General features: G+C 32.7%; 1 protein-coding gene across 6 annotated transcripts in view; it reads left to right on the top strand.

The window, feature by feature from the left end:
* The window catches only part of LOC145298702 (uncharacterized), a 324,302-nt gene that overhangs the window by 97,488 nt on the left and 200,318 nt on the right, over window positions 1-26,496 (top strand). For 4 of the 6 annotated variants that reach the window (XM_080144343.1, XM_080144342.1, XM_080144337.1 and 1 more), the window contains exon 2: window positions 20,930-20,952. The gene's annotated coding sequence lies outside the window, so the exon portion shown is untranslated. Of the gene's footprint in view, window positions 1-2,505; window positions 2,525-20,929; window positions 20,953-21,132; window positions 21,251-26,496 lie in introns of those variants that run through there. The other 2 variants (XM_080144340.1, XM_080144341.1) reach the window with 2 other exon arrangements.

The raw sequence follows: 26,496 nt of genomic DNA, 5'->3' as shown, positions 1-26,496 counted from the left end.
ATTTTTTTCTACGAATTTGAGTGATTTTAATACGAAAAAAAATTATTTCATGTATCCACATAAAATGCTATAAGATATATTTTATGTATTGATTTTTAGTATTTACTTCAACCGTGCTCACTCGAGAACCTCGGCTCACTACGTGATTAGAGCTAAGTAGTCAGTTATGAAAAAAATATATGGCAATTAAGCTACGCGGAATTTTCCGCGCTTCATGCATGAAAGCAAAACATGTTTTCATTTAAAATTGAAAATATTTAAATTTAAATTGTTTTTTAATTATTTGTAATTTTAAATTAAAAAAGGTAAATGTATAGTTTAGCGGCATAAAATATTTGACAAACAAAGATTTATAAAAACTATTTTTTATATAAAACACATTAGACTTAAAGGCTGAAATAAAACCAGAAAAAAAATTCATTTTTATTATTTTTTCATTTTTTATGAGATTAAGTGTATGACATTCGAAGCCGCTGTATTGCTATTAAAATTTGGCCTTTTTAAGGTTTGACAAATTGACCTTTTAAAGCCAAATTTTGCCTTTTTTACACTTTCATTACAAAAAAATATGGCGGCCAAAAACAGAGTTCATGAAAGAGCCTTAAAAGGCCACTCTGTCAGCCTTAGAATAGCCAATTTTAAAACAATATGGCGGCCTCGATGGTCATACATTTAGTCTAATAAAAAATATTGACACAATAATATAAATGAAATTTTTTTTCTGGTTTTATTTTATTTTTGGGGTCTAATAATAGTTTTTATCATTTTGTTTGTCAAATAATTTACGCTGCTAAACTACACATTTGCTAAAAAAAAAAAAATATGTTAAAAGTAAATGTTGTTTAAAAGTTGTTTAAATTATTTTTCACATTCCCCCCCCCCCCGGCATTTATTCTACGAAAGTAAAAATAACACTTTAAATTATTTTCCTTTTGAATTTCTTTTTACTTATAGAAATATTAATAACAGTTGTTTCATTGTAATTTTCCGACGTCAGTTTTGCCTTGGTTCGTTCCGTTTCACCCGATTTTAGTTTTTGATCACAATTCAAGGCTGCTACTTTGCTCTATGAAATTGTGGGTGGCAGCCATCTTGAATTTTTTTTTCTGCAATGCTTACACATTTTAATCGTGTATTTCTCGAGTTTAGATGAGTAAAAAAAAACAACTTTTTTACTCAAAATGACTCCTCCTATAATTATGTTTAAGATAAAAAACATTTTTAATGCCTACACATACTTATTTTCTTGTATTACCCACAAACCCTATTTAGTGACATTACTAAAGTAACATTTTTTTGTATCGAGTTTAAAATATAAAATTTCTCCCTTAATTTTGATTATCCATCAGGACAGGATATATTGAAAATCGATAACTTTGCGACGACGGTGAAATTCGAGTCTCCTTTTTATGGTTGCCATAGCAACAATTCTCAGTATGCGACGCTGATTACGAATACGTGTGGAAAAACAAATCATACTGCAAAAGTTTTTGCCGATTTAAAATTTCATCAGTGAAAATGAAAAACGGTTTTTCAATTTTTTTATTCATAACAATAATGGCCTTTGCTCTCCATATATCAACGAGCGTATAAATGCTTTGCTTGTAAAATTCTTTAGGTTTTAATGTGAAATGTGAAACTAACTCCTCTTCAACATAATCTCGTGATGTTGACCTAAGGCCATTCTAAATAGTTTTGTAACCTTCGAAATAAGTGATAATCCGGAAGAACAAGACCAAGAGAATACTGAAGATGGGGTAAGATGTCAAAACCAAATTCTCCTAGATCTTTGGTTGGTAGTGTTGTGTGAGGACGAGCATTATCATGATGGAAGATGACCTTCTTTCTATTTATTAAAGAAGTTCGTTTTCGGGTCAATATATTGCAAAAAATAAAAATAATCTGGAAGAAAGTTATAAATTGCTCATGCTGATATGTTTAAAATAACATTATGTATAAAATAAATTACAATGGTTTATAATGCCCTTTCTACTAATCTTCAGTGTTTTTTTTTTTTTTTTTTTTGCATCAACCTAATATAATCTCCAAATGGGTTTGTTTTACAATCCAGAGGTACGAAAAAGTGGCCAAAAATTCAAATATATAACAAATAAATGTTAGCAAAGGCTAGATAAGTTACTTTTCTACTTATCTGGGAAAGTTTTTAGTAATTTGACTCGCTTTAAAAAATTTAATTGGGTCGAAAAAACATTGCCGAGCGCATCGATACGAACAAAAAAAAAAAAAAAAAGCGGCGAAAATGGATACCTAAATATTTAAAGTTTGGAAAATGACTTAAAAAAAAAATTAAACAAAATACTGTCAGAAACTCGCCCAATGTTATTGTGACTTGGGTGAGTTTCTAATAGTATTTTACTTAATTCTATGTTTAAGGCATTATTAGAACTTTAAATGTCAGTTTTCGCCGCCATTTTCTTGTTCGTGCCAATGCGCTCAACAATACATGATTTTCGAACCAATTAAACGTTTTAAAGTGAGTAAAAACCACTAAAAACTTTTCCAGGTAAGTAGAGGAACAATTATCTTGCTTTTACTAACATTTGTTGTATATTTAAATGTTTGACCACTTTTTCGTACCTCTGGATACAAACTGCCTCTCCATAAAATAAACAATGGAAAATTTTCATGCAAATGTGGCGGTGGTGTTGCGGATTCTCGTGTTCACGTAACTTTGATAATCATGCATTGTATTATTTCTATTTATTATTTTCATTAATTGAATAGGTTTTTAAAAATACAATAACGTAAAATAAAACGAAAGGTGGAAAAATATTTTAAATCCATCAAAATGCATTTCGGTTTCTTCGTATACAAGTCAGCCATTTTAATCTTTCGCTAATATTTTTTAAATTGGTATTCCTGCAAAATACGGACTGTATTGAAGTAATTACGTTATTTTTTTAGAAAGCTATTCTTAACAGGGGAAGAGAATGCCGTGTTATAACTATTATGTACTTTCTAACAATTCAATGAATAAAAGATATCGAAAAAATTGAATTTAATTTAAAAATCCGGTACTTGTACAGTTTAATCAAGACATTGAAAAATGAAAATATCGAAAAAGGTTATATTGTACGTATCCGTTTTGGACTGAAGACCTCCGAAAAATAAAATAAAATTCATTTAATTTGATAGTTTTTTTTTTTGTTTTTTTTTTTACAGCGGAAAAACATGTTTTTATGAGAGCGCGTTCAGGTCAGCCATTATGAAATTTATTGAATACGCTACGGGGAGATAACTCCAGTTAAAGCGCTGACACCCCTCCCCATCTTTAATACTAGCTTTTCTTCCTAAACATCGAACCTTTTAGTCGGTATCATAACAAATTGTTTTTTCGCTGTAAAAAAAAAAAAAAAAAAAAAAAAAAAAAAAATACTTGATGAAATTAAGTGAAATTTTTTTTTTTTTTGGAGAACTTCGTTCCATAAAGAATACATACAATTTAAACTTTTTCCGATATTTTCATTTTTTAATGTCTTGGTTAAGCTGTACAAGTACCAAACATCCTATTAAAAAATGAAAGAAATTGAGAAGCATTTAAACTGCCGAGTGGAAAATCATTTGTCTTTAAATTTTTTGGTAAATCTTTATGCATTAAAAGATTGAAAGTGTTTGAAACTATTTACATCCAACAAATTCATAAAAAAGAATTTAACACTACAAATAGTTAGGTTCAGTTTATTCTTGAAACGATATCGTAATAGTTAATATGAACATTTTAAATCCGGGGATTGTGCAGTATAGTTAAGGGATAAATAAAAACCATATAGGATTTATTATCTACTAGCATTTCATCCCGGCGTTGCCCGGGCGTTTGGAGGTGTATGTTGAGCAAAATAAAAAAAAAATTCGGTCAATTTTTTTTTAACTTTGACCCCTATTATGACCCTTTAACATTTATTGTTTTGGGTTCAAATAAAGTTAAGTTAGATCCATGGTCAAGGAACCTATATCTAAAATTTCAAGTGTTTAGACCCAAAATTGTTGGAGGAGTTTGATAGTTCTCAAAGGTCAAATCTTTAAACTTTGACCCTTTAACAGCTAAATTTCTGGTCGAAAACCGATCACAAAGATTTTCCCAAATCTCAGTACCCTGTATATCAAATTTCGAGTCTAGACTGAAAATTAATAGTTATTGCATTGGAAAATGTACACACACACACGTTCACTTATATATATATGTGTGTGTGTGTATTTGTTATATATTACTTAGTCTTGTAAGTGTGCTCTGTGCTTTCCAACGAATATTACGAAAGGCACGACAAGTTACTTTTCTACCTAGTTACGTTGTTTGTGTTTTAACTTATTTTAAAGCATTTATTCAGTTCGAAAAACAAGTAGTACCGAGTTGTTTAATTAAACAAAATGACTGAAGGAGTGTCGATAATGGTTTAAACTCGAAAAATACACAAAATACTGAGAGAAATGAACCCAATGAATGGCACTTATTGGATGTATTTCTAAAAGTATTTTGTTTGGCGGCATTTTTTTTTTTTTTGTCGGTCACCTTGTTATTGGTTTAACTTTACAACTCAGCAAACTGAATAAACGCTTTAAAATAAGTTAAACTACACTGAAACACTTTTTCATCTAGGTAGAAAAGTAACATATCTTGCAATTGATAACATTTATCGGTTTCTTCATCACTTTTTCGGTTTGACATCTATTGTAAAACAAACCCTAAAAAGTAAATAACTTGTTTAAAAAAAAAAAAAAAAAAAAAAAAAGCCATGTGTGTTTTTTTTATATCTCATGATTTTGTTCTAATTGGGGGTGAAGCATCTTACTGGATGCCAGACATTCAATCACTATCACATACATTCCAACCGAGAGATCTTTTTTCAATTCTAACCGTCCTATTGTGCAATTGTTTGAATTTCTCTTGCATTTGCTTCGGATATATTTGCCATTTAGTTTTTTTTAATTATTTTTCATGAGTCCAGTCACTCCCATAATTACTGAAATGATAGAGAACTTCCTAGGATGCCAGCTTCTTTTCATGTTCTTAAGATCTTGGTATTTCATCTTTTCCCTCTCAGCTCTGTAGTAACCCATCATCATTTGGAACACTGACTAAAGTTGCTACTTTCTCCTTCTTTATCCGTATCACTGTGCCAGCTTTAATAGAGCCGTTTTCTAGTTTTTGTTTTATTTTACTTCAGTCGAAGTTCTCAGAAATCAAGGAGCCCCCTACCTGGGGCTAACACTTGAACTCTATATGAGATACATAGATATTCGAATGTTCCATTTAAGTTCTTTATCTCTCAAACACTGAGTTAGTAAAGAAATTGAGATCATAATTTTCCTTTCCCCAATTAACCATTTTTATATGTTGTAGTATATCTTTTATTTTGGTCTCTTGGTCCTACTGGATTCCAGGACAAGAATTTATCTAGTCTGGTGGAGCATCCAGCTTTGTGCTATTACGTGAGGTAATATCACTTGGAGAAGGTGTACCATTCCTCCTAAAAGCTGATGTGGGTTAGCCATAGTGATGATATCTTATTTGTGCAGCGAATACTATGGGATTTTGAATATTTGGTCGGGATTTACTTCTATGGGAAAAGTATCCTCATGCCAGGTTGTTCTGACAAACCCTTGTACAGAGAGACCTTAGACACTCGAGGACAGTGTCTAGTAGGCATTCAAGTTCTCTCCTAGGTGTGTAGCTGTAGAGGGTGCATGTTTGTAACCGAGTTGTGAGTTGTTCTGCTTAACCCCAATAGAGAAAGGGAAGCCGAATTTTTTTTTTTTTTTTTTTTTTTTTTTATCACTTTCGTATTTTTTCTCCTCTGTCTGATTTCTGAAAAGTCTGGCCCTTTAATACTTAGTCATTAGCTCGAAAGAATGATTTTTTTTTTTTTTTTTTTTTTTTTTTACTTTCGGCATTAAAAGTGATTTCGAGTGGACAAGGTGATTTTGATGTGGATGTGCAGTCAGCGGATGTTACGTGACCTGTATTTTTGCTTTTTATTTATTTTTAATTTATTTTTAATTGATTTTATTTATCTTTTTTTTGTAATTATCGCTGTTATCGTAAAATTGTAGTTTGTCTCCCACCCCCTCCTCCCATATAAGTTTTTGGGCGTGGCTTCTGTGCTTTCGCACACGCAATAAGTCAATTAATATGTAATAAGATTGGAATACGTGTCACTTCTACAATTTTTGTTTTAATGATATAATTCAAAGTTAAATTATACTAACTATAAATTTAAGCAATTTTTAATTAAAAAATTGATGGTAATTTGACGTAAATTCAGTTTTTTGGAGGGAAGGTTCTAGGAAAAGACATTTTTGTTGTGATAATAAATATATGATTTATTTGAATAAACATGAAATAAAAATGTGTATTTAACGATAAAATGCTTAATTAAACGTGACAACCCAACTAACGGACGGAGTGCCTTAACGATATACTTGGACGCGTAAAATAATTATTTTATGTATATTTTTTGCAATCTTATATTATTTTTTGTATTTGTAAGAAAATGAAAATATTTAGCGAAATTCCTAACCTATCAACTCCACCCTCTTAAGCATTTGTTAGCAAGTTTTTATTTTCCAAGACATTTCATTTTTTTTTTTTAAGATATTATTTTTATTTCAAAATATTTCATTTATTTATTTATTTATTTTTTTCAAGATATTTTTTATTTCTTATAAGTTACGAAAATACATTAAATAGGTAGATGGCTTATGAAGACTAAGCTAGCAACCACCCCCCAGACTTGGGGATTTTAACAACCAGCCAGCGCCCTAGAGGATGAGCAGTCTAACCTGCAAAAACTGCCTGGGCAGCTTCATCGGCATTCCTCAGAAGGGGCGCCCCGGGCGATTAGCAATAAATTTCATCCTTTCTCGAGGAAGGAAACAAAGTCTGGGAAAATAGACCTTCTTGAACTGCATAGGAGCAGATATTTACCTCATTCAACAGGGAATAAACCATCTCAACAGTGGCCTAGACTTTGGTTTTGGTGTTGAGATGTGGGAGACGACTGAGGTACCGTTAGTTTAGTTTATTTATATTTTTATTAAGCTTGGAACTAGCAGTCACCCCCCCCCCCCAACAAAATCGACCGCTATTTTTTATTGACTCGTGTCAGGGCAAGTGAAAGTAACGAAACAAAATTTGAGATAACAAAACTCGCTAACAGTTTAAGATTTTTAAAACTGTACAGGTCGATTGCGAATTAAATTTTTAATGCGTTTGAGAAGTTATTTATTGTACATACTGTATTTTCCCGATTTTCCCTTGGTTAACTATATGACATGATTGCAGAAGACTATAACGAGAGGATTAAAATGAACAAAGTTTGATTATTTTATTTTTTCTCCGGAAAATTCGACATAAGGTCATGCGTTTGATGAAAGTGTTTCTGTGGAACGAACTGGATTCGAACTTGGAATACCAAGATTATCGCTGTGTTGTTAACTATTTAGCCACCTTCATCCTACCCCACAAAATTTGATTGCTCATAAGGACGTAGTTGGTATTTATCTCCCTCCCGCGGTGAGAAGATGAGACTCTAAGGTTGCAAAGTGGTCCGAAGAGGACCACTTTATCCCCCCCCCCAAAAAAAAAAAAACATGCCTAGGTAGCCACCTCAGGAGCACATCAGACGATTAACGATAACAACCCTTTCTCAAAGAGAGATAGCAAAGACTGGGAGGATGTATCTCCCGGAATTGCACAGGTGCCACCACCTATACCGCAGTCATCATGGAAAAGTCAATTTAAAAATATCGTCGACTTGATTTTGGTGTCGATAGCGAAAAGTGTCCCAGCTGCGTCAGACGTAGTTTGTTAGGCATGGTTGTTTTGGGAGAGGAGGACTCGTTTTCAACGTTGTAAGACATTGTAAACTGAGCCTTTCTTTTGCTCTCAAATTGGCAGTTACAAAGGAGCAGGTGATACAGAAAACTGCATAAAAGTCTACACGTGTTCGCGGCTTGTAAAGTTAGGCTTCATTTTACAGTGCATGTTGGAAACGATATTCCTCTTCAAAAGATAAGACAATAAAAATGTTTTTCTTTTCTTTATTAGTTTCTTTTCTTCTATTATAGAAAAGGAACTTTGTGTGTGTGTATGTATGCGTGTGAGTTCGTTCTCTATGGATTCAAAACCGGCTGGGTTGATTTTTATGAAATTTTACACGAAGATACTTTCTGTGCCTTGCAGTGTTCTTAGATAGATTTTGTGTAAGAATGTCTTCGATAAGTATTGATAATCGAAATAATCCGATGAAAGAAGGAGCAGGCGATTTTGACTAAAGTTAACACCTCACACAGCCCAACATCTCAGATGCTTTTGAGATGTTTTCTCACCACACAAGCAGAAAGGTCCGACATATAAAATCAACAGTTGGCTCTTTGCGATGATAGGTGCGCGTTTGAAATGTTTCTGCTTAGCATACAATTGAACCATGATACTTGACTTTTGTATTTTTAACTTTACTTCAAGCCATTATATATATATATATATATATATATATATATATATATATATATATATATATATATATAAAACAAACAGTAGGTTCGCTATAGGGCAATGTAGACTACAATGTATTTTGGACTAAGTTACTGCTGGAAAGCACGTGAAGCTTCCTCCCAGTGCACCGCGATGGTTCCCAAATAGAACAGGCAGACAATCGATTTGATTGCAAAATGGTCGATTTAACCGATTTCAATGACAATAAAAATATGGGAGTGTGAAACATTCGTTGATCATCATTCAATCCTGGGCAACGTCAGGGCTTCCTGCTAGTTGTTGATAATCTGAGAAAACATTTTTTAAAAAGAAACTTCTAAGGAAAGGTTTTGGTAAAAGTAACAAAAATTTCGGTATTTCTTCGCTTTGAGAACGAAATGTGAAAGTCGGAAAATAAATTTTCATTAAAAAATAAACAAAAAAAACCCTAATATCTATTTTACTTTTTATGTCAATTTCAACTGAAATCAATGTTATTTACTTTATTGTTATGTCATAATTGATTAGACATTATTGCATTATTACATGAAACATGTACTTTGACGAATCCATGAATCTGTGTTATCCGCCATTAATTGCAACAAAATGCACTACAATTATTTCCCCTGACTTCATGCTGTTTATGTATAAACGTGAATTCTGCTCCGAAAACTGTTTTCATTAATTTATTTTCTACTTTATCGGTTTTCGTTATTTTTTAATGTTACTAACTTCGACATAACAATTAAGTAGATAATATTGGTTTTTTTGATGGAATCCAATATTTCGATTTTCACTCTGATAACGAAGAAGCACTTTTTTTTTTTTTTTTTTTTTTTTTTTTTTTGTAAATCATCTTTCCCGTCGGAGATATAAAATTCCCCGTGGACTGTGGTCCGTGGAGGTGTTATTCACGATTAAATCTTAAGAAAGTTCTAAAAATAAATTTTTAATGTAAATTATCTTTCCCATCAGAGATATTAGACCCTTCGTAAAAAAAAAAAAAAAAAAAAAAAAAAGCTAGAGTTTTATTTTATTTCACTGCTAAAACTACAATTTAAAACGCAAAAATAAATTATATCCAAAAGCGAGTGACACTGGTAACATTTTTTAATAGTCTCTATGCTGCAATGGAACCAATTAAATAAACAGATTCAATTAAGTGGATTAAGGATTTTCAATGCTTTTTTTTTTTTTTTTTTTTTTACACGTCGAAATTAGTTTTTCACGGCTTTGCTAACAACATCTTTTTTGTTAAATTGAAGTATTTGGCTTTAAGATGACAGTGAAACAACATTGTCTTTTAGTTATAGTTTTATAGCAATTAGGTTCAATTAATAACTTAATGACCAAACAATACCATAATATAATCTAAATACCACGGTATTGTTTGGTCATTAAATTATTAATTGAGCCATATTAACAGCGATTAATATCACGAACTGAAAACCGGGGTGTGTCAAGTTTGACTCCAGTTTGTTTTGCAGACACTTTCAAACTTGCACCTGACCTTGTCGCTAACCACCTAGAGAAGAGACAAATTATAAGTATAACTTATGATTTGTGTAAGGTAACGTTCTTACAACGACTGTCATCTTAAAGCTAAAAACTTCAATATTTTCACTACCAACGCTCATATCCCGATCCCCCCTCCCCAGTTGAAATGAACGGTTATTGTCTTGAAGAAGCACTCCTGACTTGAAACGGAAGACTTACGTCTGATTAATTTCCAAAAATCACTGAGAAAATGGTGGGATTATTTTACCGCTCTAGAAAGTATCGCATTCACGGCGCAATTCTCTATCTATAAAAGAGTCAAATACGTGTAAGATGGAGTACTGTTACCAAATCTGGCGAAGAACTCCTAAGAGTAACCTTTCCTGCCATGAGAGGGTACGAAACCGTCTTCAAAGTCTAGTGAGCAAGGACCGTTTCGGATCCATATTTCCTCTTTCTCACAGAAAAGATGTGAGTCTATCTCTGCCCTATCATGACTTTTATGGTAGGTGCTCGACTGAGCTTCAATCTATAATACTCTTTTGCAATAAATACTCATCTAGCTGCAACAAGCGTCAACAATTTCCCTCACTCTATCTGTGACAACAACTAAACGACAATTCCATGCACAGTTTCTTTCCTAGAACACGATACCGCAGGGCTGTTTCCCAAGTGACTATAACCTGGCCATTTTCAGGACTTTATAAGCAGTGCTCCCTCCCCCATTAAAAACAAAACTTTTTTGGGTTTAAACTTTTATCATTTCAGCTGTTTTACACCTCAATTTTTTAAAATGTCAATCTTAGCAGTTGGACATCGTCATGAATATTATCTAAAGTTAAAACTTTTGGAGTCGAACAGAGACATTTAAAGTAGGGCATTAACGATCGATGTGTCTCTTATACCATCAATTTCGAGGCAATTTCTGTCTTTTTGTTTATAATCCAGAGTGCCCCTTTTCTAAGGACTTAGATTTTTCATGTATTTAAAAAAAACAAAAAAAAAAAAAACGACCAAGTTAAAAGGATCAGCCGATGCCGGAAACATCAGGTAACGAAAAGGTAAACAGCAATTTTGCTACGGTGCGAAAAGAGGCAATTATGGAGTAGATATCGATTGAAAATAGATTTTAGAACCATTCCTGGTGGTATATAGTTTTAAATAAGGCTAAGTTTTTATTTTATTTTTTATTTTTTTTACTCTTAAAAGAAATAAAGTCGATATTTCCTACTTTTCCGTTGTTTACTTTTCCTAAATTCGACCAACCAGTATGTCATGCATGTCAAACTACATAACATAAATCATGTTGATTATTCGAACTATTATTCTCATCTTATTTGTTATATTCACAAAATCAGCTTTGTTATGGTTACGATTAACTATTAAAAATCGCGAAAAATAGTATTAAAAAAAAATTATCTTCTCTCTCTCTTGATATATATATATATGTATATATATATATATGTATATATATATATATATGTATATATATCAAGAGAGAGAGAAGATATTTTTTTAATACTATCCATTTATCTAGTGTTTCATTTCACATTAAATATGATTTTAACGCATTTCAAAGTGTTTTTAACATATTGTATTAACTGTTTGCTCATATTATAAGCTCTATTTCCTATTTGGTTTTATCAAGCTTTTATATCTGGCTGAGATAATTTTATAAATATTAATTCTTTAATATTTATAATTTACTTTTAATTTACCATCTTGGATCATTTTGGTAAATTCAATTGTAATTTTCATTTTATATATATATATGTATGTACTTGGTCAATTTACATGACTTTTGGAATTACATTTTCGTTCTGTGACTGGCTTGTATATCAGAAAAATTCTGTTTTTAAATTTTACTTATTTTTTAATTTTTTTTTATTTTTTATTTTAGGGTGAACTCTGTACTTGCGCCTTTATTTTATTTAAAACTTTAGAGGTTCATAAAAAATTTTGAAAAGTTACAAAAAAGTTGAAAAAAAAAAACAAAACAACAACAAAAAAAAAACTATAATTGTTATTTTTGCGATTGTTAAAAAAATATTTCTTGTATATTTATGTTTTCGATTTCTTCGACTGTTAACCGCACTGTATTATTGCCCAAGGCAACAAGGTTTATATGAATAACGAAGATTATCAAGATAGATATATCAGTACAGGTTCATATTTAAAACATGAGGATCAAGTGTAATATCTGTTCTCTTCTCCTCGGTCGAAGGAGGAAAAATCCTTCTTGGTCGGAGCAACGTTTATTTTAGTACCAGACTTGATCTTTTTAAGAATTTGGATATTTTCCGCATAAAAAAAATGACCTTGAGTCTAACTTTGCCCTCGTGGGGAGATAAATTGGGAGCAAGTAAAACGAACGCTATAGACATTATAAATCATGAAGGACTTGAAACGTAACATCTTTTGCCAAAATAACTGGATTTGGCATTAAATAATCTGGAAAGTGTTGATATGCCGTAAACCAAACCAACAACACATACGTGTATTATTTCAAAGTTGCGCTGCCGGTTTTGGTAGGTGAGGTGAGGTGAATGAGGAGGGGGTATTGTCACGCGTGCACCTGATGCTGAAGTGACCTTTAACCTCTAAAGAAACTGGCTAACCTAATTTCTTTTCTCTTTGCTCAATAAAAAAGTGTGTGGGTGGGGGGACTCACGAAAGAATTCATATAGATGAGTTAGATACAAGGTCGGTTTTTAATGTGGTTGTAGTAATATATATATATATATATATATATATATATAAATTATTTACTATAATAATTAAATATCTACAGACACTAGTGTTTCATCCTTTCGGGAATCTTCAGTGCAGGGTGTCACGGTTAACACCAATCGATACATTTGAACCCGGCAACACAAGCCATCTCTGGCTTGATTAGCAAAGACCGTATCCATTCGGCTACCATTAACCGCGTGAAATAACGTTGACTTTAAACCTTATTTTTAAATGTTTTTTTACTTCAGAGTAATCTAATCGTTATACGATGATCTATGCATAAGAGCTAAATTGACCGACGTTAATTAAACTGAAAGTGCTCAACGATAAGAAACGAGTTTCTTAAAGGGACTGACATGATTATTTACTATAATATATATATTCCTATAATTTTTATTTTGTGTGTATTGATATTCATATTATAATCCTTTTTTCTCTATCTATTTAAAAAGAAAATACAACTTTGTTATATATAGGTCGTGGATTTGCATCCATCTGCAGAAGATTTAGCTAATTTGCATATTAAACATTCATTTTAATTAATTTCCTATTAGTTTTTTCTGTTTTCTTATGGGACGATCATCTTTAGTTAACTATTACGTGTAATTATATTCATGCAAATATTCTACATGTTTATACTTGCGTAATATTTGTGCAAAAAGGTTATAGTAAACACAAACCTCTTATATATATATATATATATATATGTGTGTGTGTTTTAAGAAAAATAGAAAAACCGAATGAAATTATTAAAAAATCAACGTTTCGTCCTTATTTCAGAGGACATCTTCAGGATAATTGAAAAAAAAAAAAATGTAAGAAAAGAAAAAGTCATAGATCGTGCGAAAAAGACAGTTTTTGAATCCTACCCATGTCGGGAAGGACAAATATGTGTGCGTATGGATATATGTATTTGTTTAAAACATTTTGCCTACCAAACTCCTCTGTCAGTTTTTGATCTACATACATGAAACTTAATATACAGGGTATTTGGGTTTTAGCCGGGGAAAATCTGTGGAAATGTTAAAAAAAAAAAAAAAAAAAAAAAATTTTTAATGGAATTTACTAGGTGAAGGTCGAATGACAGCATCACGAATATGTATGCGTAACGTAATAGCTATTGGTTCAGGTTTTAATTTTTAGTCTTGCAGCAAACATGTCTTCATAGCTCAGGCATTAACGTCCAAGGAGAAAGTAAATTGTAAACTAAACATTTTAGTTTCGATTCTTTAAAATCATTACTATATATTAGGTCCAATATAATAAATACGAAATTGCATTAATCAAAATATCATATTTAAGCGTATTTTTCGAGCGGGCAATGCCAAGCGACCTGCTAAAATATATACATATGATAGCGTGGGTTATTATATTTGTCACGCTTAAATCTTTTTTTCTTCAGAGTGAAATACACTAGCCTCGACTTTAAACATAGTATCGGATTACGTCTTCCATAATTGGGATATTGTATAGATAAGGTTAGCTGTTTCCCTCTTGAACAAATAGTGAAACGGGCGAAACGTTGAGATTTAAAAGAAAATTATATCCTCGGATTTTTTAATTTCTTTTATTATTCATATATATGTGTATGTGTGTATATATACATATGTATATTGGTTGGTTGATTGCATTCCAATGGCCGAAGGAAAGAATTACTTCACCATCATACTTTTTGTTTATTTGTCTCTATTTCTTCTTTAACGTCTTCGGAGCGTTTCACACCAATAACAAAAGAATTGTCTTCAGCATATATATATATATATATATATATATATATATATATATATATATATATATATATATATCTGCTGTTTAGAAATTATCAATTATTAATTAAAAAGGGACACACTATTACAAAACAAAATGATATCTTCTATCTATAAATATAAAAGCGAAAATGTATGTATGTATGTGTGTTCGCGTTTTCTGTGTGTCTACAAAAGGCTTCTTTCAGAGAAGCGGTCGCTCGCTTAACAACTTTTTAAAACTGTTTATATCACATACAAATCGTAATATCTCAGTTAACAACGAAGCTCGCCTGTCTATTTAATTTGCTCGATTTCGGGAAGATAAATATTCAATATTTGTCGCTCGCCGCATGTGTGTTAGTCTTTTTCCTATAACATCTACGGGGGTGGGGGGAAAAAGCGTCCAACAGTAAATGAATACTATCCTGCAGTTGACCTCATTAACTCATTAAAACGGGCACCTGCTAAATCCAACTAATTAAATAAATTCAAACGTGTTTCCGTTAGCATCTCGCGGTGGGGCAATGGTTAACATCGCACGGTTTTTTGTTTTTTTTTCACACTTTGATTTATAACTTTGCATCAATGGTTCGGGTTCGATCCTCATACTTACTTTTTTTTAAACCCCCCCCCAACACCCGGGCAACGCCGTGTACCCCTCGCTAGTCTATAATATAAATCTTACCTGCCTGCTTAAATGTATGTTTGTATGTCTGCCTAAAACTTTCGACAGAGGCGATGGATTTTCACAAGATCGTTATGGTTTTGAAGCTCGAAACCCTCGGTGACAAATATCGAAAAACTGGCTAAAAACATTACTTCCTTCACCCTCAACTGGGCACTTTTCTACAGGGAGCGGACGTCGCCTTTTTTTTTTTTCGCCGATATTTTCAAAAGTTATCCCCTCTTTTTGGTTGACTTAACCTTCGCCACTTCCAGTTTGGTGATGGATGCAACGGCAAAGATGCCATGATTTTCACGAGATTGGTATGGTTTTAAAGCGCGACCCCTCGGGCAACAAATATCGAAAAATTGCCTAAAAACATTAATTTCTTTCACCCTCAACTAGGCACTTTTGGCGCAGGGAGGTGGGGGGGGTCAATTTTTCGCCGATATTTTCGAAAGTCATCCTCTTTTCGATTGACTAGCCTTAACCTTTGCCACTTCCTGTTTGGCAATGGACGTAACGGCAAAGATGTCAATTTTTTTTTTTTTTTTTTCACGTTCTTTTCCTCCTTCGCGGTACGGGTCCGAGCCTGCTTGCTTACTGCAACACTTTTTTTTTTTTCTTACTCCAAACATCCGGGCACCCAGGCTAGTTTTAAAGAAATGAAAAGAAAGAAGAAATCAATATGCCTCAACAAAGATGGATCGTAACTTGAGTTCATTCAGAAAGGAAACTAGAATGAAAAAGGAACACAATGATAATATATAAACAATTACCCTGCCATCATAATCAAGAACGTTAACTCGCTGCATCATGAGGATTTCTGAATTCTATTGACTTTCTAAACAATTGATCACAAAATAAAACCATATTCCCAAAAGGAACTATTTATTTTATTCAAAAACAATCGTAGAATAAAAAAAGAAAATAACAAAATATAATTATCTTTTTACTTGACAATATGAAAATTATTGAACTCCACGATTGAGATCACATATAGGTAAGCAGTTTATAAGAAATAGTGTACTGCTATTGCATAAACTTAAATTAACTTCGAATAAGGTATTTTGAAGTCATTATTAGTGTGAAAAATAGGCACAACTTTAGCATTTATTCATTTAGAGTATAGTAGTGTAAATGTATACTTATGACAAGTCAGCTACAAAAAAAACGTTTGCGTTGTAGTCCTGAAGAAAGCAAACTAAATTTTTATTAATAATACTCTTGTATTAAAGCACAGGCTCCTTCAGTCTTTGACAGACTAGGGATATCCATGAAGGGATGCTTACGCTTGATATTTTTGTGGCAGATATTGATAGGAGTTGCATTTTTAAAATGTCACTATGTTAGAAAAAGAGATACATAATTATATTCCTGACAAAACGGCATTGAGAATGGTGGTGACTATGTAGAAAAATAAGGTGCTTATGCAATTATTAAACCGCACTATTTTTAAAAAGTATTTTCAAGTTAAATTAAAGTTTTAATATATATATTTTTTTTTATTAAATTGTTAGGTTAAAGTACAGAATAGTTACAAAACACCCTCCTCTTCCCATATTAAGAATGACTTTCGAAATAATGTTATAATTTCAGCACGGTTCAACAAGTGCATAAGTACCAAAAATAAATTCTGGAGCATAAAAAGTCAGTTCGTTTTAATGGTAGCACTCTCCTCTTCATAGCTCTTTAGCCTTTTGAGTAAAAAAATAGGAGGCATTACTTTTAGAACGACCCTCATATAAAAACACCTGGTACCACAAATTCCATTGCCTGAAAATTCACTATAACGAAACATGTATGCACATATGTAGCCAATAATGTTTGTATAAATAAAAATTTATACTAAAGTACAGATCTATTTGTTATTGAACACTCTTTTATAAACATCAAGTTTTTTTTTTTTGATTCAATCTTTTGAACGACAGCTACGCGCGCACACACACACACACACACACACACACGTAGCCGACCCATAAACAATCAAAATTGACCTTTGCCATGTGTACTTTGGATTATGGCTTGTTTTTGCAGCTTGTACGTCAGTTCTTTTTGTTTTATTTTCTCCCGGAGTGGGGTGTCTTTAATGCCTGAAGATTCATTTTTGAGTATAATATTCAGACGATTGATTGCATGGTTTCTACTGATGAAATGACCTTCGAAAACCTGCAAATAAACTATTTTGCCTGATATGATTTTTATCGACCTGTCAGAGTAAAGATCAGTTTATATACAGGGTAGAACGATAAAATTATCACTCTAAAATGATTCCATTTCCGTTTGATGAAAAATGGGTTTCTTTTTTTGTGCCAGACCATCTGCTAGTTGGCCAGTTGTGTACAAATCCCAAGAGCATCATGTTTGAAAGTGACACAATGTTCAACAAGCGAGATCGGAGATGCGCTGCTGTACAACTCGTGCTCTCTACTGATTCAAGTTATGGCAACACGACATTGCCAGCGCTCTCAAAATGTATCGCTGGATTGCTACGAATAACAGGGATGTGCCCTGGATGATGAAAACGGTTTCCGGCCACAGTTATTGTCTTTGGTCGGGATTCAAGTGAAGGCCACATCATGCCACCACACATCTTCAAAGTCGGCTTGAAAGTCAACACCAAAGTGTACCTGGATGTAGCTGAAGAGTGTGGTGATCCCCGGGTGCAATCAGGTGGCTGCTGGCAGACTCTGGGTGTGGCAGCAGGACTCGACACTGGCCCACAAGTCCAAAAAAGTCCATGAAGGAATGCTACGTTATTGCACCCTTCTCTCACTGGCCCTTTAACCTGAACCCGCTGAACTACTTTGTATGGTCATATGTCAAGATCATCACGAACATGACCTCCCACAACACCAAAGCTAGCCTGATCACCACCATCTGTCAAGTATTTGCTGAGCTCTCACCGGCGCTTGGAAAAGGCTTACTCCCAGTTCTGGACTCGTATTGAGGTGGTGATTGAGACTGAAGGCGGCTACATTGAATAAATGTCAACTCTGCTACATAATCAAGTTATCTGAATTGATTTTTTTCAATAAAAGTTTTAAAATAAAGCTGTAGTGTTGTGTCGGGTGGGGGGGATACTTTTATCGTTCCACCCTGTAGATCTATGGGATGGGAGAATGAAACAATAATAGCAAAGCTTGAATTTGACCCCATTTTATCGTCTGACAATCACAAATACGACCATTAAAACACTTTGGGTAATCACAGATTCAAGGTAGTTCTGCTTAAAATAGACATACTTTAAATAACTAAAGCACTTTAAGTCTTCAAAATATTGACCCTTTTTTTTTTTTTTTTTGCAAATGTGTATTCTTTCACATACATTAATAATAGCTATGTGATAGATTTGAAAAGTTTTGAATAAATAAAACGCAAGTTTTTCAGGGTGTTCACACGTAATATCCTAAAAAAAGGTAGAACATATATTTTGTCAAAAGGTGTTAATCTACAATAATACTAAAGAAACCTTGCAATCTATTCATTTTTAAACAGCTCTAGAATTATATTTCAGTTTCCTATACGTAAAATACGTACAGCACAATCACATTGTGTTAAGTTTTGAGATATTGTGTTGACAAAGATGGCGGCGTAGTTCAGATCAGTAACCAAGATGGCGACCAAGAATCAAATGCGGTCTGTCGCGTAGTTAGCCTCTTAAGTTCTGAGATATTATGTTGAACAAAGATGGTGGCGTAGTTCAGATCAGTAACCAAGATGGCGGCGAAGAATTAAATGCGGTCTGTGACGTAGCAAATGGCGAACTGATTGAATCCAAAATTTGACGTTTTTTATAATAATTTTGAAAGGTTTTCATTGGTTATTTAGCACAGCCGTTGGTTATAAAAATGATTGGCGAATTTATTCGTCTCATACCCCCATTACAAGTCAAAAACCTTTTACACATTGATACATCAGTTCTTGCCAGATCACTGAAGTTAAGCAATGTTGAGCCTGTCCAGTAACAGATGGGTGACCATTTGAGAAGACTAGGTGCTGTATGTACCTTCTGGGAAGGTTGGGCATGAGGCCAGTACCCTAACCCTGAAAAAAGAACTTGTTATAAAAGCATCTAAGTTGTGGATGGCTTATACCCCTCCATGGGCTCAAGGCTATGGATGGATGGATGTAAAATGCATTACAATTCAGCATTTTTAAATGGATGCATGATATTTTTAATGTATTACAGCATATTTTTATGCATTTACTGTAATTACTTGAAAAACATTAATTTCTGGAGATTTTGAGTGGCATATTCTGATATGTTGTACGAAAATACACTTGTATGACAAATTTCATTGCTTAATCTTTTGTTTTTATAATGATGTAGCATGCAATTCTAAATTTTTGAGATGAGATGTGAATGCTTGTGTTATGTTGATTAATCGGACTATTGTTCTAATCATCTTGGGTGTTAGTAGCAAGGGAGGTAACTTCACAAAAAAAAACTTTTTTCCTTGGAGTTGCCCTCCCCCTTGCATTGTGCTTTTTAAAAAAAACAAAAATATGCATGGGTATCGATCCTCTGTTTCACCAATATTAACAATTAGTACAGCTATCCCGAAAAATTGAGTCATAGGAAAACTTTAAAAAATATCTTAGTGACCCCTGAAGATTAAACCTTCTTTATCATCTACAACCCACTCTCAAACTCACGTTTCGGATTCTTGTAATGCAGAGCCAACCTTCTTTTCCTTAATAGAGAAAAAGAAGCATGTTTTCAACACCTGAAGAAGGTCGCAGGTTGCAGCAACCGAAACATTATGCTAATAACACCAAGATGAGAATAATAGTTTGATTAATCAACATAACACAATGATGTAGGATATTTGCTTAAAAAAAAATGTAGTGTAATAAAACTGAAAATGCATATGGTATTAAAGAGGGGAAAATATCCGACCGTGCAAGGAACAAAAATAGTCATCACTTAGTTTTAGTCAGATTAAAAAAAAAAAAAAAAAAATCTTAAACATTCTTTATTATCAAGCTATTCATGTGTATACTATCATTAAAATATTTTAACCATTTCAGTTTTTTCATTGTACTTCTATTTTAAATTTTATGTACAAGGGTCATTCCAAAAGTAATGCCTCCTATTTTTTTTACTAAAAAAGTTGAAGACCTATGAAGACGGGACTGATACCATTAAAGCGAGCGACCTTTTGTGTTCCAGAAATTATTTTTTTACATAGTCACCACCATTCTTAATCCACTTTTGTCAGCAATGAACGATGTCTCAGTTGTAAAAGACTGGAGTGAGTTTTGTCATCACGTCTCTGTCGACACTCTGAAATCAACGAACCTATCTCCCAGCTGGGCTTACAGTATCAGCTTTGTAAATATGCAACAGGCGCCAGTGAATGTTGTTTGGTTAAATTTTTTCTGCATGGAGGAATTCAATGACGCTTCTCTGCTTCTGGTGCATATCCTTGACAGATTGCTTTCACACTGGCAATATTTGCAACAAGGAAATGTAACTTTCTGGTCATGAATGCATAAGTACAGTCATCATAACAATGCTATTTGCAATCCCCTATGATCCATTCGGATTGAATAAAAAATAGGAAGCATTACTTTTGGAACGCTCCTAGTATTTAATTATGCGTGTGAATTCTTAAAAGATTTTCCCCTAAGTTGAATTCTCTGACGAAATATTTTCTTAATTTTATAAAAAAATATTTCAAACCGTTGTTTTTTTTTTTTTTTTTTTTTTTTGTTTTTTGTTAGCAAAGAAAAAACACACACAAAGAACAAAACAAATAATTTATAATTTCCTTTTTCTTTATTTTCCAGGGTGAGATACTAAAATATAAATGGTAAGTCGATATATTTTTTCCTAATGTTCTACATGTATGTTGCGTGTGTGTAATAATAATATATATAATTAGTGATGAAACAATTCAAATATTTTTCCCGATTCCAATACAATTACCGATTATGATTATTTTAAAAATATCTTAGTATGTAGTTGTAGATTTTTCTTTTTCTCTTTTGCAGATTACTGTAAAAACATGTATATATTTTTTCACTAATAAAAACCATGCACTTTTGGAATGAATATTTATCATTTGATTATGAGCCGTGGAAAATTAAATTTTAAGATAAAAATCAAAGGTAAGCAATTAAAGAAATCGTTTTTGGCATTGAAAAATGGGCGCTATTTTTTCCGATACTCCCAAAAGTTCTGATTTCCTTTTTTTTTTTTTGACTTCTGATTCCAATTACTCGTCTTGGCACTAATATATATTTATATATCTATAAAAGTGAAAGTGTCTGTCTGTCTGTGTGTGTGTACATTTCCCTATGCAATAACTCTGTCAATTTTAAGTCTACAGACTCGAAATTTGATATACAGGGTACTGAGATTTAGGAAAATGTATGTGATCGGTTTTTGGACAGAAATTTGGCTGTTAAGGGGTCAAAGTTCAACGATTTTACCTTTGAGAACTCTACCAAACTTCTCCGACCAATTTTCGGTCTAAACACTTGAAATTTTAGATATAGATTCCTTGGACATGGATCTAACTCAATAAATTGATTTGAGCCCAAAACAATAAATTTTAAGGGGTCATAATGGGGGTCAAAGTTAAAAAAATTGATTTTTTTTTTTTTTTTTTTTTTTTTTTTTTTTTTTTTTTTTTTTTTTTGCTCAACATACACCTCCACACACCCAGTCAATGCCGGGAACCCATGCTAGTATATATATATATTATATATTATTAACTATAATAATTATTAAATACCTATAGACACTAGTGGGTTTTTTTTTTTTTTTTTAACCACTTATCAAGGCCCAAAGACCACTTGACGATAAGGGTTAAAGAGTGTACAGTAGTCAATTGGACAATATAGTAATCGTTAGTAATGGCAATTTGGTAAATTTGTTAACTTTAGTGGAACGGCTCATCAAGAACTTGTTTATGTTGGACTTGAAGACAACCATATTGTAGTCAGCTGCAAAGCAGGAAAATGAAAGACAATTCCACAGGCATGCAGTTCTAAGAAAGAAGCTTAGTTCATGGAATCTACGTTTAGGTTTAGGCACAGATAAAGAGTGGGGAGAATTATCCTTTCGGGAATCATTAGTGCAGGGTGTCACGATCAGCATCAGTAGATTCAAACCCGCAACAGATGCCATCTCTGGCTTCATTAGCAAGCACCCAATTCATTCAGCTACCGTTAACACACATTGTTTTTTTTTTGTTTTTTTTCCGAATAATCTTTTTAATAAAAATTATAAAGGAACAGATGTCAATTCACTTGCACATTCTTTTTATTTAATTAAAAATAAAAACTATAATAAAAAAAAAAAAATTGGACATAATGACAAGTAAATTAATATTTAGATATAAAAGACATCTAAAACATTTCACCTCTTTTTTTAATTGAAAGCCATGTTTAATTTCAGAAAAGTTTCCAATGGGTAGCTGATCTGTATAGGTTATGGACTGTAAAATTTTGCAGACAAAGAGCAAAGATCTTTCGTATGTGAACACAAAAATTATATGCATGAATCCTGAAATATCAAAAACAGTTCTGGAACAATTCCGATTTCTGATTGGTTGCTAGCAGAACATGGCTCCATTTGGTTGGTCAGTTCCTATCACCATTGTCTATAAGTAAAACCTTCCAATTTTTTTTTTTTTTTTTTTTCAATTATGCCCTATCATTATATACAAAAATATTACAACATTCTAAAATATCTTTTTTGAGCAAAAAAATCTGAAGAAAAATACCTGTTTATGTTAAATTTTCAGTTATGAGGAAAATGGCGATCATCACGTAAATATTAATCAGAAATCGGGAGTTGAAATGAAATGAGCTTTTTTAATTTAACCAGATTTTCTTTTATACATGGCATCGTAGACGGAACAAAAATAAACATATTTTTAAAAAAAATGTAACACGTAAAGGTCATCAAACTTGTAAACAAATATTTTCATGTAGGGAGAGCTACTGCTTACAACATATCTATAAAAGTGTGTGTGAGAGGACACTTCTCAACCTATATACTCAACAAATTTTTGATCTACAAACTTGAAATTTTATATAGAGTATTCAGACATGTGAAAGACTTTTTAATCGGTTTTTATCTGAAAAAAAAAAAAAAAAAGGAGCTGCTAAAGGGTCAAAATTGAAAAATTGGTACTTGGGGTCGGGATGGAGTCATCAGATTTTTATGTTTGTCGACTGTTTCACGAATACGCATGTGTGAATTGTTCCCATTACAGATTCTTTGCTAAGTATAAGTAGGTTTGAAAACATTTTTTAAAGATCGTGTCAAGCTGGCCCAATGGTTATTGTACTTGACTCATTGTCGTCAGGTTTTGGTTTTGATTTCAGCTTGAGTATTTTTTCTTACTTACAAGAAGTGATCTGTTTAAAAAGAAAACAATACTTACATGCACATGTCTCAGTTTCTGTATGAACTGAAATGATATCTATGCGTATTTTACGATCGGGCAATGGCGGGCGACCTGCTCATCTTATATATATATCTAGTAGCTTAGAGCGTAAGAGGAATTTTTTTACAGATGCAAGCGAGATGGCAACAGCACTATGTATTAGTGTATACTTTTGGGAAGGATATTACGATGGTGATTTAAGGCGAAATGCCCCTCCACAGATAATAGACACCTTACACGCCGTTAAATTAGAACTACCACACACCCAGTTAAGCCCCAACTTTAACCCTAAAACATATACTGCATACACTTAAGACTATGATAAAGACTCTATACACCTTTCTGCACTACACTATATATAATACACTCCTCCTTTTTTATTTAGAATTGCCCCTCCCCCTTCAACATCATTTATAATTTTAATTTGTTTTTATCTATTTCGTTCTTAATGAATCCAACACTGGACGCCTAGCATATTCTCTACTCTTCTGATGAGAAGCATAAGGCTTCGAAATGCCTTGGCATAAAGAGTCCCTTCTATCCCCCAACTAATCGATTGTATTCCCTTATTGAATAAATGAACCAATCTATATCCACCAATATATAATTCTGTGACTTTATTTCCCACTCCTATTGTTTTCATACACACATATATATATATATATATATATATATAATTTATGAATATTAATAATTAAATTTGGTTTATATTAACAAACAAGCTTGATTCGCTCATCAGTATGGTTCTACAACTGCTCTATTAACTATTTAGTTTGAGCCTAAGAAAGATCTCAAATCTTGCACTCCAACATCTATAATTGTATGACCAAGAGATAAGCTGTGTGAATGAGGCCTGTGAATACTGCTTTTAAATTGGTACTATCTCAAATGTGTCTTAGAGTGTTCAACCAAGGGAGAGAGCCTTCACTTTATTGCTTAAGCGATGCAAATAATTCATTCAGACAGACTGTCCCCGCCTATTTTTAGAGGCTTGTAGCTGTAATATATGAGACGGAGAGATAATGCATATTAATTACGTGTGTACATTGCAAATATATATATATATATATATATATATATATATATATATATATAGCTTCTACTTTAGTATTGTTGAAGACTTTTCTTGTAATTTAGTTTTGTTTTCGGGTGGGTTTTCGTAAGGCACTTGGGAAAATTTTATTTTGAAAAGTTACGTACTGAAAAGAATCGGCGTTTCTTACTTGTATGTTATATTGTATGACCTAAAATAAACCCTGCTTTGAAACAGCTGTGAACAACCATTACCTTTGTGTATACTATTTATTTGGAACTAGATTTGAAAATATATATAAAATTTGTGCACAGCATAGATACCCGTGCTTTGCATGGGACTTTGCTGTACACTCAGGTACCCACTTTGCTTTGAGGGTACCCAAGCATACAGCATATTTCTGACCTTAACATTTGACCTTGATCATGACTTTGAAAAAATAGTGTGTACCATCCGTAGGTCAGAGACCACTATGCCAGGTTTAATCATGATTGGTCCAATGGTGTGGGCTATGCATATATATATAGGCTACAACCTTGATCTTGAAAACGGTGTGCACCATTCTTAAATGGGGGACCATCATCATGTCGGGTACGGGCTGTAGGAGAGTTGCACACACACACACACACACACACACACACACGCACACTCCTACTTATATATATATATATATATATATATATATATATATATATATCTTAATATTTTTTACCAAAATTTTTTTTATATATTAAAATTTGGTAATGTTCATATACCGATAAAATCAATCAATATTAATTGACTCAATTAAGCTTAATGATTATCGCTTTGCATAATCGAACATACGTACAATAATATTTTGCAAAAATCAAGAACAACAAAACATGGTGTATTTCCTTATGTGTTACAATTGTTCCGTAACCATTTGGGAAAATTTAAACATATTATTTAAAAATATTCTAAAAATAGCTATATATATATATATATATATATATAATGATGCTAAATCCATTGCACTAGAGTGTTCAATATCAGGAATAAAGTATACCAAATTGTAATCTGAGTTGACACTGAATTTAAATTTCCATGGTCATTGTAGTTTCACATTCATAACAATTGATTTGTGAACACAATACAAAAATCACATGACAGCCATGCAAAATTGATTCGTTACTTTGAATATTAATTATTGATTTGTTTGAAAACACTTTCTTTATATCTAATGACAATATACGAGCAAGCACCACAAGAGAATGATGATCGATTTTGTCTATATAATTATAAAATTCTGTGCACAGTCCGGGTTTGCATGCTTGCTTGAATCTTATCTTCAACGATTAGGAGATTCCAGCTTTTATAGGCTCCTTCAGTCTTTGACAGACTATGGATACCCATGAAGTAGTGCCTGCGCGTGAAATTTTTGTGACAGGAGGTGCACAATCTCCAACCACACCTCTCCTGAGTCGACATTGTTAAATACCAGTGGCAAGTAAAGTGTATGTTCAGGACGACTGGAAATGAATGCCGAGATAAGCAGAGAGCACATACAGTGCCTAGAATTCCTAAATGGTCACCCATCTGGTACAACCAGGCTCAACGTTGCTTAACTTTGGTGATCTGATAAGAATCGGTGTTTCAACACGATTATGCTGTGCGTATATATATCTACATGCGTACGAGCGTGGCTCGGAAGCTATGGAATGAGGTTGGAGAGTTGTAAGTTTTGGTTTCGATTCTAACTGATGGCACCCAAGTCATTTATTTTTTTTAGTTTTGATCTCATTACTATATATTAGGTTCAATATAAAAATCGATAGAGAATTGTCTTCGTAATAAATAAATACGTAAGCTACATTAATTAAAATATCATATTTAAGCACATCTTACAACTGGGCAACGCCGGGCAGCCTGTTTGTACCTTATCAATTCTCCCAGTCCATAAC

The sequence above is a fragment of the Euprymna scolopes genome, chromosome 2 (genome assembly GCF_053919585.1).
Source record: "Euprymna scolopes isolate OS-2025 chromosome 2, ASM5391958v1, whole genome shotgun sequence".
NCBI classification, from domain to species: Eukaryota; Metazoa; Mollusca; class Cephalopoda; order Sepiida; family Sepiolidae; genus Euprymna; species Euprymna scolopes.
The sequence above is the reverse complement of the archived record's forward strand: the minus strand, read 5'-3'. Positions and strand labels throughout refer to the sequence as shown.